Consider the following 13,844-nt stretch of genomic DNA (forward strand, 5'->3'; position numbering starts at 1 on the left):
ACTTCTGGGCTAGCTCCAAATACACAACTGCTTGTCAATACCAGCTGAAGACCCCCCCGCGTTAAGTCCCTCACAATTTTGGCTCTACTTTGGAGGTAGCTGCATGCCTGCTGGCTACCATTGCCTCCTCCAGGGAAGCTTCTGCAAATGTTTGGGATTCTGCCTGAGAAACATTTAGCTCTGGGTACCGGCTGCAAAGCCCTTCAGGGTAGGGACACCACAAGTTCGGCCAAGTTTAGAGGGAAGTGTATGCCTGGTAGCTACCCTTGCCTTCTCACCTCGGCATGCTTCTAGAAAAAAGACTTGGCTTCCTCCAAGAGAGATTTTTTCTTTGTGGATCCTCAACTCGGATCCCTCTAGGCTAGCTAACAGAGAATTTTGCCTAATTCAGAGGTTGCTACATGCCCGGTAGCTACCTTTGCCTCCACCACATTGTACTTATGCAAAATTCTGTGTTACCTGCACAAGTTCTGGAAAAGCAGGACACCCGTATGGGGGATCTACCTGAAGTCTGGCCAAATTGGGAAGTACGTGCATGCCCAGTAGCTACCCGTTCCTCCTCCCAGGCATACTTGGTGAAAGTTTTGGGGCTCTTCCAGAGAGAGAGGGACTTGTGGATTCGGTCCGCAGACCCCTTCAGGCTACGTACCCGACAACATTGGCCAATTTTGGAGGGAGGTGCATGCCAAGAGGCTTCTCTTGCCTCTGGCTCATCTTGGTTGCCAAAACTTTGTGGCTACCTCCACATACAGATTTAGTTTGGGATCCTCTCCTCAGATCGCTTCAGGGGAGGTACCTGACAACTTTGGCCAGTTTTCGAGGGAGCTACCTGCCTGGGTACCTTCACTTCCCTTCGCTCATCTTGTTTTGCAAAACTTCTGGGCTAGCTCCAAATACACAACTGCTTGTCAATACCAGCTGAAGACCCCCCCGCGTTAAGTCCCTCACAATTTTGGCTCTACTTTGGAGGTAGCTGCATGCCTGCTGGCTACCATTGCCTCCTCCAGGGAAGCTTCTGCAAATGTTTGGGATTCTGCCTGAGAAACATTTAGCTCTGGGTACCGGCTGCAAAGCCCTTCAGGGTAGGGACACCACAAGTTCGGCCAAGTTTAGAGGGAAGTGTATGCCTGGTAGCTACCCTTGCCTTCTCACCTCGGCATGCTTCTAGAAAAAAGACTTGGCTTCCTCCAAGAGAGATTTTTTCTTTGTGGATCCTAAACTCGGATCCCTCTAGGCTAGCTAACAGAGAATTTTGCCTAATTCAGAGGTTGCTACATGCCCGGTAGCTACCTTTGCCTCCACCACATTGTACTTATGCAAAATTCTGTGTTACCTGCACAAGTTCTGGAAAAGCAGGACACCCGTATGGGGGATCTACCTGAAGTCTGGCCAAATTGGGAAGTACGTGCATGCCCAGTAGCTACCCGTTCCTCCTCCCAGGCATACTTGGTGAAAGTTTTGGGGCTCTTCCAGAGAGAGAGGGACTTGTGGATTCGGTCCGCAGACCCCTTCAGGCTACGTACCCGACAACATTGGCCAATTTTGGAGGGAGGTGCATGCCAAGAGGCTTCTCTTGCCTCTGGCTCATCTTGGTTGCCAAAACTTTGTGGCTACCTCCACATACAGATTTAGTTTGGGATCCTCTCCTCAGATCGCTTCAGGGGAGGTACCTGACAACTTTGGCCAGTTTTCGAGGGAGCTACCTGCCTGGGTACCTTCACTTCCCTTCGCTCATCTTGTTTTGCAAAACTTCTGGGCTAGCTCCAAATACACAACTGCTTGTCAATACCAGCTGAAGACCCCCCCGCGTTAAGTCCCTCACAATTTTGGCTCTACTTTGGAGGTAGCTGCATGCCTGCTGGCTACCATTGCCTCCTCCAGGGAAGCTTCTGCAAATGTTTGGGATTCTGCCTGAGAAACATTTAGCTCTGGGTACCGGCTGCAAAGCCCTTCAGGGTAGGGACACCACAAGTTCGGCCAAGTTTAGAGGGAAGTGTATGCCTGGTAGCTACCCTTGCCTTCTCACCTCGGCATGCTTCTAGAAAAAAGACTTGGCTTCCTCCAAGAGAGATTTTTTCTTTGTGGATCCTAAACTCGGATCCCTCTAGGCTAGCTAACAGAGAATTTTGCCTAATTCAGAGGTTGCTACATGCCCGGTAGCTACCTTTGCCTCCACCACATTGTACTTATGCAAAATTCTGTGTTACCTGCACAAGTTCTGGAAAAGCAGGACACCCGTATGGGGGATCTACCTGAAGTCTGGCCAAATTGGGAAGTACGTGCATGCCCAGTAGCTACCCGTTCCTCCTCCCAGGCATACTTGGTGAAAGTTTTGGGGCTCTTCCAGAGAGAGAGGGACTTGTGGATTCGGTCCGCAGACCCCTTCAGGCTACGTACCCGACAACATTGGCCAATTTTGGAGGGAGGTGCATGCCAAGAGGCTTCTCTTGCCTCTGGCTCATCTTGGTTGCCAAAACTTTGTGGCTACCTCCACATACAGATTTAGTTTGGGATCCTCTCCTCAGATCGCTTCAGGGGAGGTACCTGACAACTTTGGCCAGTTTTCGAGGGAGCTACCTGCCTGGGTACCTTCACTTCCCTTCGCTCATCTTGTTTTGCAAAACTTCTGGGCTAGCTCCAAATACACAACTGCTTGTCAATACCAGCTGAAGACCCCCCCGCGTTAAGTCCCTCACAATTTTGGCTCTACTTTGGAGGTAGCTGCATGCCTGCTGGCTACCATTGCCTCCTCCAGGGAAGCTTCTGCAAATGTTTGGGATTCTGCCTGAGAAACATTTAGCTCTGGGTACCGGCTGCAAAGCCCTTCAGGGTAGGGACACCACAAGTTCGGCCAAGTTTAGAGGGAAGTGTATGCCTGGTAGCTACCCTTGCCTTCTCACCTCGGCATGCTTCTAGAAAAAAGACTTGGCTTCCTCCAAGAGAGATTTTTTCTTTGTGGATCCTAAACTCGGATCCCTCTAGGCTAGCTAACAGAGAATTTTGCCTAATTCAGAGGTTGCTACATGCCCGGTAGCTACCTTTGCCTCCACCACATTGTACTTATGCAAAATTCTGTGTTACCTGCACAAGTTCTGGAAAAGCAGGACACCCGTATGGGGGATCTACCTGAAGTCTGGCCAAATTGGGAAGTACGTGCATGCCCAGTAGCTACCCGTTCCTCCTCCCAGGCATACTTGGTGAAAGTTTTGGGGCTCTTCCAGAGAGAGAGGGACTTGTGGATTCGGTCCGCAGACCCCTTCAGGCTACGTACCCGACAACATTGGCCAATTTTGGAGGGAGGTGCATGCCAAGAGGCTTCTCTTGCCTCTGGCTCATCTTGGTTGCCAAAACTTTGTGGCTACCTCCACATACAGATTTAGTTTGGGATCCTCTCCTCAGATCGCTTCAGGGGAGGTACCTGACAACTTTGGCCAGTTTTCGAGGGAGCTACCTGCCTGGGTACCTTCACTTCCCTTCGCTCATCTTGTTTTGCAAAACTTCTGGGCTAGCTCCAAATACACAACTGCTTGTCAATACCAGCTGAAGACCCCTCCGCGTTAAGTTCCTCACAATTTTGGCTCTACTTTGGAGGTAGCTGCATGCCTGCTGGCTACCATTGCCTCCTCCAGGGAAGCTTCTGCAAATGTTTGGGATTCTGCCTGAGAAACATTTAGCTCTGGGTACCGGCTGCAAAGCCCTTCAGGGTAGGGACACCACAAGTTCGGCCAAGTTTAGAGGGAAGTGTATGCCTGGTAGCTACCCTTGCCTTCTCACCTCGGCATGCTTCTAGAAAAAAGACTTGGCTTCCTCCAAGAGAGATTTTTTCTTTGTGGATCCTAAACTCGGATCCCTCTAGGCTAGCTAACAGAGAATTTTGCCTAATTCAGAGGTTGCTACATGCCCGGTAGCTACCTTTGCCTCCACCACATTGTACTTATGCAAAATTCTGTGTTACCTGCACAAGTTCTGGAAAAGCAGGACACCCGTATGGGGGATCTACCTGAAGTCTGGCCAAATTGGGAAGTACGTGCATGCCCAGTAGCTACCCGTTCCTCCTCCCAGGCATACTTGGTGAAAGTTTTGGGGCTCTTCCAGAGAGAGAGGGACTTGTGGATTCGGTCCGCAGACCCCTTCAGGCTACGTACCCGACAACATTGGCCAATTTTGGAGGGAGGTGCATGCCAAGAGGCTTCTCTTGCCTCTGGCTCATCTTGGTTGCCAAAACTTTGTGGCTACCTCCACATACAGATTTAGTTTGGGATCCTCTCCTCAGATCGCTTCAGGGGAGGTACCTGACAACTTTGGCCAGTTTTCGAGGGAGCTACCTGCCTGGGTACCTTCACTTCCCTTCGCTCATCTTGTTTTGCAAAACTTCTGGGCTAGCTCCAAATACACAACTGCTTGTCAATACCAGCTGAAGACCCCCCCGCGTTAAGTCCCTCACAATTTTGGCTCTACTTTGGAGGTAGCTGCATGCCTGCTGGCTACCATTGCCTCCTCCAGGGAAGCTTCTGCAAATGTTTGGGATTCTGCCTGAGAAACATTTAGCTCTGGGTACCGGCTGCAAAGCCCTTCAGGGTAGGGACACCACAAGTTCGGCCAAGTTTAGAGGGAAGTGTATGCCTGGTAGCTACCCTTGCCTTCTCACCTCGGCATGCTTCTAGAAAAAAGACTTGGCTTCCTCCAAGAGAGATTTTTTCTTTGTGGATCCTAAACTCGGATCCCTCTAGGCTAGCTAACAGAGAATTTTGCCTAATTCAGAGGTTGCTACATGCCCGGTAGCTACCTTTGCCTCCACCACATTGTACTTATGCAAAATTCTGTGTTACCTGCACAAGTTCTGGAAAAGCAGGACACCCGTATGGGGGATCTACCTGAAGTCTGGCCAAATTGGGAAGTACGTGCATGCCCAGTAGCTACCCGTTCCTCCTCCCAGGCATACTTGGTGAAAGTTTTGGGGCTCTTCCAGAGAGAGAGGGACTTGTGGATTCGGTCCGCAGACCCCTTCAGGCTACGTACCCGACAACATTGGCCAATTTTGGAGGGAGGTGCATGCCAAGAGGCTTCTCTTGCCTCTGGCTCATCTTGGTTGCCAAAACTTTGTGGCTACCTCCACATACAGATTTAGTTTGGGATCCTCTCCTCAGATCGCTTCAGGGGAGGTACCTGACAACTTTGGCCAGTTTTCGAGGGAGCTACCTGCCTGGGTACCTTCACTTCCCTTCGCTCATCTTGTTTTGCAAAACTTCTGGGCTAGCTCCAAATACACAACTGCTTGTCAATACCAGCTGAAGACCCCCCCGCGTTAAGTCCCTCACAATTTTGGCTCTACTTTGGAGGTAGCTGCATGCCTGCTGGCTACCATTGCCTCCTCCAGGGAAGCTTCTGCAAATGTTTGGGATTCTGCCTGAGAAACATTTAGCTCTGGGTACCGGCTGCAAAGCCCTTCAGGGTAGGGACACCACAAGTTCGGCCAAGTTTAGAGGGAAGTGTATGCCTGGTAGCTACCCTTGCCTTCTCACCTCGGCATGCTTCTAGAAAAAAGACTTGGCTTCCTCCAAGAGAGATTTTTTCTTTGTGGATCCTAAACTCGGATCCCTCTAGGCTAGCTAACAGAGAATTTTGCCTAATTCAGAGGTTGCTACATGCCCGGTAGCTACCTTTGCCTCCACCACATTGTACTTATGCAAAATTCTGTGTTACCTGCACAAGTTCTGGAAAAGCAGGACACCCGTATGGGGGATCTACCTGAAGTCTGGCCAAATTGGGAAGTACGTGCATGCCCAGTAGCTACCCGTTCCTCCTCCCAGGCATACTTGGTGAAAGTTTTGGGGCTCTTCCAGAGAGAGAGGGACTTGTGGATTCGGTCCGCAGACCCCTTCAGGCTACGTACCCGACAACATTGGCCAATTTTGGAGGGAGGTGCATGCCAAGAGGCTTCTCTTGCCTCTGGCTCATCTTGGTTGCCAAAACTTTGTGGCTACCTCCACATACAGATTTAGTTTGGGATCCTCTCCTCAGATCGCTTCAGGGGAGGTACCTGACAACTTTGGCCAGTTTTCGAGGGAGCTACCTGCCTGGGTACCTTCACTTCCCTTCGCTCATCTTGTTTTGCAAAACTTCTGGGCTAGCTCCAAATACACAACTGCTTGTCAATACCAGCTGAAGACCCCCCCGCGTTAAGTCCCTCACAATTTTGGCTCTACTTTGGAGGTAGCTGCATGCCTGCTGGCTACCATTGCCTCCTCCAGGGAAGCTTCTGCAAATGTTTGGGATTCTGCCTGAGAAACATTTAGCTCTGGGTACCGGCTGCAAAGCCCTTCAGGGTAGGGACACCACAAGTTCGGCCAAGTTTAGAGGGAAGTGTATGCCTGGTAGCTACCCTTGCCTTCTCACCTCGGCATGCTTCTAGAAAAAAGACTTGGCTTCCTCCAAGAGAGATTTTTTCTTTGTGGATCCTAAACTCGGATCCCTCTAGGCTAGCTAACAGAGAATTTTGCCTAATTCAGAGGTTGCTACATGCCCGGTAGCTACCTTTGCCTCCACCACATTGTACTTATGCAAAATTCTGTGTTACCTGCACAAGTTCTGGAAAAGCAGGACACCCGTATGGGGGATCTACCTGAAGTCTGGCCAAATTGGGAAGTACGTGCATGCCCAGTAGCTACCCGTTCCTCCTCCCAGGCATACTTGGTGAAAGTTTTGGGGCTCTTCCAGAGAGAGAGGGACTTGTGGATTCGGTCCGCAGACCCCTTCAGGCTACGTACCCGACAACATTGGCCAATTTTGGAGGGAGGTGCATGCCAAGAGGCTTCTCTTGCCTCTGGCTCATCTTGGTTGCCAAAACTTTGTGGCTACCTCCACATACAGATTTAGTTTGGGATCCTCTCCTCAGATCGCTTCAGGGGAGGTACCTGACAACTTTGGCCAGTTTTCGAGGGAGCTACCTGCCTGGGTACCTTCACTTCCCTTCGCTCATCTTGTTTTGCAAAACTTCTGGGCTAGCTCCAAATACACAACTGCTTGTCAATACCAGCTGAAGACCCCTCCGCGTTAAGTCCCTCACAATTTTGGCTCTACTTTGGAGGTAGCTGCATGCCTGCTGGCTACCATTGCCTCCTCCAGGGAAGCTTCTGCAAATGTTTGGGATTCTGCCTGAGAAACATTTAGCTCTGGGTACCGGCTGCAAAGCCCTTCAGGGTAGGGACACCACAAGTTCGGCCAAGTTTAGAGGGAAGTGTATGCCTGGTAGCTACCCTTGCCTTCTCACCTCGGCATGCTTCTAGAAAAAAGACTTGGCTTCCTCCAAGAGAGATTTTTTCTTTGTGGATCCTAAACTCGGATCCCTCTAGGCTAGCTAACAGAGAATTTTGCCTAATTCAGAGGTTGCTACATGCCCGGTAGCTACCTTTGCCTCCACCACATTGTACTTATGCAAAATTCTGTGTTACCTGCACAAGTTCTGGAAAAGCAGGACACCCGTATGGGGGATCTACCTGAAGTCTGGCCAAATTGGGAAGTACGTGCATGCCCAGTAGCTACCCGTTCCTCCTCCCAGGCATACTTGGTGAAAGTTTTGGGGCTCTTCCAGAGAGAGAGGGACTTGTGGATTCGGTCCGCAGACCCCTTCAGGCTACGTACCCGACAACATTGGCCAATTTTGGAGGGAGGTGCATGCCAAGAGGCTTCTCTTGCCTCTGGCTCATCTTGGTTGCCAAAACTTTGTGGCTACCTCCACATACAGATTTAGTTTGGGATCCTCTCCTCAGATCGCTTCAGGGGAGGTACCTGACAACTTTGGCCAGTTTTCGAGGGAGCTACCTGCCTGGGTACCTTCACTTCCCTTCGCTCATCTTGTTTTGCAAAACTTCTGGGCTAGCTCCAAATACACAACTGCTTGTCAATACCAGCTGAAGACCCCCCCGCGTTAAGTCCCTCACAATTTTGGCTCTACTTTGGAGGTAGCTGCATGCCTGCTGGCTACCATTGCCTCCTCCAGGGAAGCTTCTGCAAATGTTTGGGATTCTGCCTGAGAAACATTTAGCTCTGGGTACCGGCTGCAAAGCCCTTCAGGGTAGGGACACCACAAGTTCGGCCAAGTTTAGAGGGAAGTGTATGCCTGGTAGCTACCCTTGCCTTCTCACCTCGGCATGCTTCTAGAAAAAAGACTTGGCTTCCTCCAAGAGAGATTTTTTCTTTGTGGATCCTAAACTCGGATCCCTCTAGGCTAGCTAACAGAGAATTTTGCCTAATTCAGAGGTTGCTACATGCCCGGTAGCTACCTTTGCCTCCACCACATTGTACTTATGCAAAATTCTGTGTTACCTGCACAAGTTCTGGAAAAGCAGGACACCCGTATGGGGGATCTACCTGAAGTCTGGCCAAATTGGGAAGTACGTGCATGCCCAGTAGCTACCCGTTCCTCCTCCCAGGCATACTTGGTGAAAGTTTTGGGGCTCTTCCAGAGAGAGAGGGACTTGTGGATTCGGTCCGCAGACCCCTTCAGGCTACGTACCCGACAACATTGGCCAATTTTGGAGGGAGGTGCATGCCAAGAGGCTTCTCTTGCCTCTGGCTCATCTTGGTTGCCAAAACTTTGTGGCTACCTCCACATACAGATTTAGTTTGGGATCCTCTCCTCAGATCGCTTCAGGGGAGGTACCTGACAACTTTGGCCAGTTTTCGAGGGAGCTACCTGCCTGGGTACCTTCACTTCCCTTCGCTCATCTTGTTTTGCAAAACTTCTGGGCTAGCTCCAAATACACAACTGCTTGTCAATACCAGCTGAAGACCCCCCCGCGTTAAGTCCCTCACAATTTTGGCTCTACTTTGGAGGTAGCTGCATGCCTGCTGGCTACCATTGCCTCCTCCAGGGAAGCTTCTGCAAATGTTTGGGATTCTGCCTGAGAAACATTTAGCTCTGGGTACCGGCTGCAAAGCCCTTCAGGGTAGGGACACCACAAGTTCGGCCAAGTTTAGAGGGAAGTGTATGCCTGGTAGCTACCCTTGCCTTCTCACCTCGGCATGCTTCTAGAAAAAAGACTTGGCTTCCTCCAAGAGAGATTTTTTCTTTGTGGATCCTAAACTCGGATCCCTCTAGGCTAGCTAACAGAGAATTTTGCCTAATTCAGAGGTTGCTACATGCCCGGTAGCTACCTTTGCCTCCACCACATTGTACTTATGCAAAATTCTGTGTTACCTGCACAAGTTCTGGAAAAGCAGGACACCCGTATGGGGGATCTACCTGAAGTCTGGCCAAATTGGGAAGTACGTGCATGCCCAGTAGCTACCCGTTCCTCCTCCCAGGCATACTTGGTGAAAGTTTTGGGGCTCTTCCAGAGAGAGAGGGACTTGTGGATTCGGTCCGCAGACCCCTTCAGGCTACGTACCCGACAACATTGGCCAATTTTGGAGGGAGGTGCATGCCAAGAGGCTTCTCTTGCCTCTGGCTCATCTTGGTTGCCAAAACTTTGTGGCTACCTCCACATACAGATTTAGTTTGGGATCCTCTCCTCAGATCGCTTCAGGGGAGGTACCTGACAACTTTGGCCAGTTTTCGAGGGAGCTACCTGCCTGGGTACCTTCACTTCCCTTCGCTCATCTTGTTTTGCAAAACTTCTGGGCTAGCTCCAAATACACAACTGCTTGTCAATACCAGCTGAAGACCCCCCCGCGTTAAGTCCCTCACAATTTTGGCTCTACTTTGGAGGTAGCTGCATGCCTGCTGGCTACCATTGCCTCCTCCAGGGAAGCTTCTGCAAATGTTTGGGATTCTGCCTGAGAAACATTTAGCTCTGGGTACCGGCTGCAAAGCCCTTCAGGGTAGGGACACCACAAGTTCGGCCAAGTTTAGAGGGAAGTGTATGCCTGGTAGCTACCCTTGCCTTCTCACCTCGGCATGCTTCTAGAAAAAAGACTTGGCTTCCTCCAAGAGAGATTTTTTCTTTGTGGATCCTAAACTCGGATCCCTCTAGGCTAGCTAACAGAGAATTTTGCCTAATTCAGAGGTTGCTACATGCCCGGTAGCTACCTTTGCCTCCACCACATTGTACTTATGCAAAATTCTGTGTTACCTGCACAAGTTCTGGAAAAGCAGGACACCCGTATGGGGGATCTACCTGAAGTCTGGCCAAATTGGGAAGTACGTGCATGCCCAGTAGCTACCCGTTCCTCCTCCCAGGCATACTTGGTGAAAGTTTTGGGGCTCTTCCAGAGAGAGAGGGACTTGTGGATTCGGTCCGCAGACCCCTTCAGGCTACGTACCCGACAACATTGGCCAATTTTGGAGGGAGGTGCATGCCAAGAGGCTTCTCTTGCCTCTGGCTCATCTTGGTTGCCAAAACTTTGTGGCTACCTCCACATACAGATTTAGTTTGGGATCCTCTCCTCAGATCGCTTCAGGGGAGGTACCTGACAACTTTGGCCAGTTTTCGAGGGAGCTACCTGCCTGGGTACCTTCACTTCCCTTCGCTCATCTTGTTTTGCAAAACTTCTGGGCTAGCTCCAAATACACAACTGCTTGTCAATACCAGCTGAAGACCCCCCCGCGTTAAGTCCCTCACAATTTTGGCTCTACTTTGGAGGTAGCTGCATGCCTGCTGGCTACCATTGCCTCCTCCAGGGAAGCTTCTGCAAATGTTTGGGATTCTGCCTGAGAAACATTTAGCTCTGGGTACCGGCTGCAAAGCCCTTCAGGGTAGGGACACCACAAGTTCGGCCAAGTTTAGAGGGAAGTGTATGCCTGGTAGCTACCCTTGCCTTCTCACCTCGGCATGCTTCTAGAAAAAAGACTTGGCTTCCTCCAAGAGAGATTTTTTCTTTGTGGATCCTAAACTCGGATCCCTCTAGGCTAGCTAACAGAGAATTTTGCCTAATTCAGAGGTTGCTACATGCCCGGTAGCTACCTTTGCCTCCACCACATTGTACTTATGCAAAATTCTGTGTTACCTGCACAAGTTCTGGAAAAGCAGGACACCCGTATGGGGGATCTACCTGAAGTCTGGCCAAATTGGGAAGTACGTGCATGCCCAGTAGCTACCCGTTCCTCCTCCCAGGCATACTTGGTGAAAGTTTTGGGGCTCTTCCAGAGAGAGAGGGACTTGTGGATTCGGTCCGCAGACCCCTTCAGGCTACGTACCCGACAACATTGGCCAATTTTGGAGGGAGGTGCATGCCAAGAGGCTTCTCTTGCCTCTGGCTCATCTTGGTTGCCAAAACTTTGTGGCTACCTCCACATACAGATTTAGTTTGGGATCCTCTCCTCAGATCGCTTCAGGGGAGGTACCTGACAACTTTGGCCAGTTTTCGAGGGAGCTACCTGCCTGGGTACCTTCACTTCCCTTCGCTCATCTTGTTTTGCAAAACTTCTGGGCTAGCTCCAAATACACAACTGCTTGTCAATACCAGCTGAAGACCCCTCCGCGTTAAGTTCCTCACAATTTTGGCTCTACTTTGGAGGTAGCTGCATGCCTGCTGGCTACCATTGCCTCCTCCAGGGAAGCTTCTGCAAATGTTTGGGATTCTGCCTGAGAAACATTTAGCTCTGGGTACCGGCTGCAAAGCCCTTCAGGGTAGGGACACCACAAGTTCGGCCAAGTTTAGAGGGAAGTGTATGCCTGGTAGCTACCCTTGCCTTCTCACCTCGGCATGCTTCTAGAAAAAAGACTTGGCTTCCTCCAAGAGAGATTTTTTCTTTGTGGATCCTAAACTCGGATCCCTCTAGGCTAGCTAACAGAGAATTTTGCCTAATTCAGAGGTTGCTACATGCCCGGTAGCTACCTTTGCCTCCACCACATTGTACTTATGCAAAATTCTGTGTTACCTGCACAAGTTCTGGAAAAGCAGGACACCCGTATGGGGGATCTACCTGAAGTCTGGCCAAATTGGGAAGTACGTGCATGCCCAGTAGCTACCCGTTCCTCCTCCCAGGCATACTTGGTGAAAGTTTTGGGGCTCTTCCAGAGAGAGAGGGACTTGTGGATTCGGTCCGCAGACCCCTTCAGGCTACGTACCCGACAACATTGGCCAATTTTGGAGGGAGGTGCATGCCAAGAGGCTTCTCTTGCCTCTGGCTCATCTTGGTTGCCAAAACTTTGTGGCTACCTCCACATACAGATTTAGTTTGGGATCCTCTCCTCAGATCGCTTCAGGGGAGGTACCTGACAACTTTGGCCAGTTTTCGAGGGAGCTACCTGCCTGGGTACCTTCACTTCCCTTCGCTCATCTTGTTTTGCAAAACTTCTGGGCTAGCTCCAAATACACAACTGCTTGTCAATACCAGCTGAAGACCCCCCCGCGTTAAGTCCCTCACAATTTTGGCTCTACTTTGGAGGTAGCTGCATGCCTGCTGGCTACCATTGCCTCCTCCAGGGAAGCTTCTGCAAATGTTTGGGATTCTGCCTGAGAAACATTTAGCTCTGGGTACCGGCTGCAAAGCCCTTCAGGGTAGGGACACCACAAGTTCGGCCAAGTTTAGAGGGAAGTGTATGCCTGGTAGCTACCCTTGCCTTCTCACCTCGGCATGCTTCTAGAAAAAAGACTTGGCTTCCTCCAAGAGAGATTTTTTCTTGGTGGATCCTAAACTCGGATCCCTCTAGGCTAGCTAACAGAGAATTTTGCCTAATTCAGAGGTTGCTACATGCCCGGTAGCTACCTTTGCCTCCACCACATTGTACTTATGCAAAATTCTGTGTTACCTGCACAAGTTCTGGAAAAGCAGGACACCCGTATGGGGGATCTACCTGAAGTCTGGCCAAATTGGGAAGTACGTGCATGCCCAGTAGCTACCCGTTCCTCCTCCCAGGCATACTTGGTGAAAGTTTTGGGGCTCTTCCAGAGAGAGAGGGACTTGTGGATTCGGTCCGCAGACCCCTTCAGGCTACGTACCCGACAACATTGGCCAATTTTGGAGGGAGGTGCATGCCAAGAGGCTTCTCTTGCCTCTGGCTCATCTTGGTTGCCAAAACTTTGTGGCTACCTCCACATACAGATTTAGTTTGGGATCCTCTCCTCAGATCGCTTCAGGGGAGGTACCTGACAACTTTGGCCAGTTTTCGAGGGAGCTACCTGCCTGGGTACCTTCACTTCCCTTCGCTCATCTTGTTTTGCAAAACTTCTGGGCTAGCTCCAAATACACAACTGCTTGTCAATACCAGCTGAAGACCCCTCCGCGTTAAGTTCCTCACAACTTTGGCTCTACTTTGGAGGTAGCTGCATGCCTGCTGGCTACCATTGCCTCCTCCAGGGAAGCTTCTGCAAATGTTTGGGATTCTGCCTGAGAAACATTTAGCTCTGGGTACCGGCTGCAAAGCCCTTCAGGGTAGGGACACCACAAGTTCGGCCAAGTTTAGAGGGAAGTGTATGCCTGGTAGCTACCCTTGCCTTCTCACCTCGGCATGCTTCTAGAAAAAAGACTTGGCTTCCTCCAAGAGAGATTTTTTCTTTGTGGATCCTAAACTCGGATCCCTCTAGGCTAGCTAACAGAGAATTTTGCCTAATTCAGAGGTTGCTACATGCCCGGTAGCTACCTTTGCCTCCACCACATTGTACTTATGCAAAATTCTGTGTTACCTGCACAAGTTCTGGAAAAGCAGGACACCCGTATGGGGGATCTACCTGAAGTCTGGCCAAATTGGGAAGTACGTGCATGCCCAGTAGCTACCCGTTCCTCCTCCCAGGCATACTTGGTGAAAGTTTTGGGGCTCTTCCAGAGAGAGAGGGACTTGTGGATTCGGTCCGCAGACCCCTTCAGGCTACGTACCCGACAACATTGGCCAATTTTGGAGGGAGGTGCATGCCAAGAGGCTTCTCTTGCCTCTGGCTCATCTTGGTTGCCAAAACTTTGT

Source organism: Anser cygnoides, chromosome 17, assembly GCF_040182565.1.
Source record: "Anser cygnoides isolate HZ-2024a breed goose chromosome 17, Taihu_goose_T2T_genome, whole genome shotgun sequence".
Taxonomy (NCBI): Eukaryota; Metazoa; Chordata; class Aves; order Anseriformes; family Anatidae; genus Anser; species Anser cygnoides.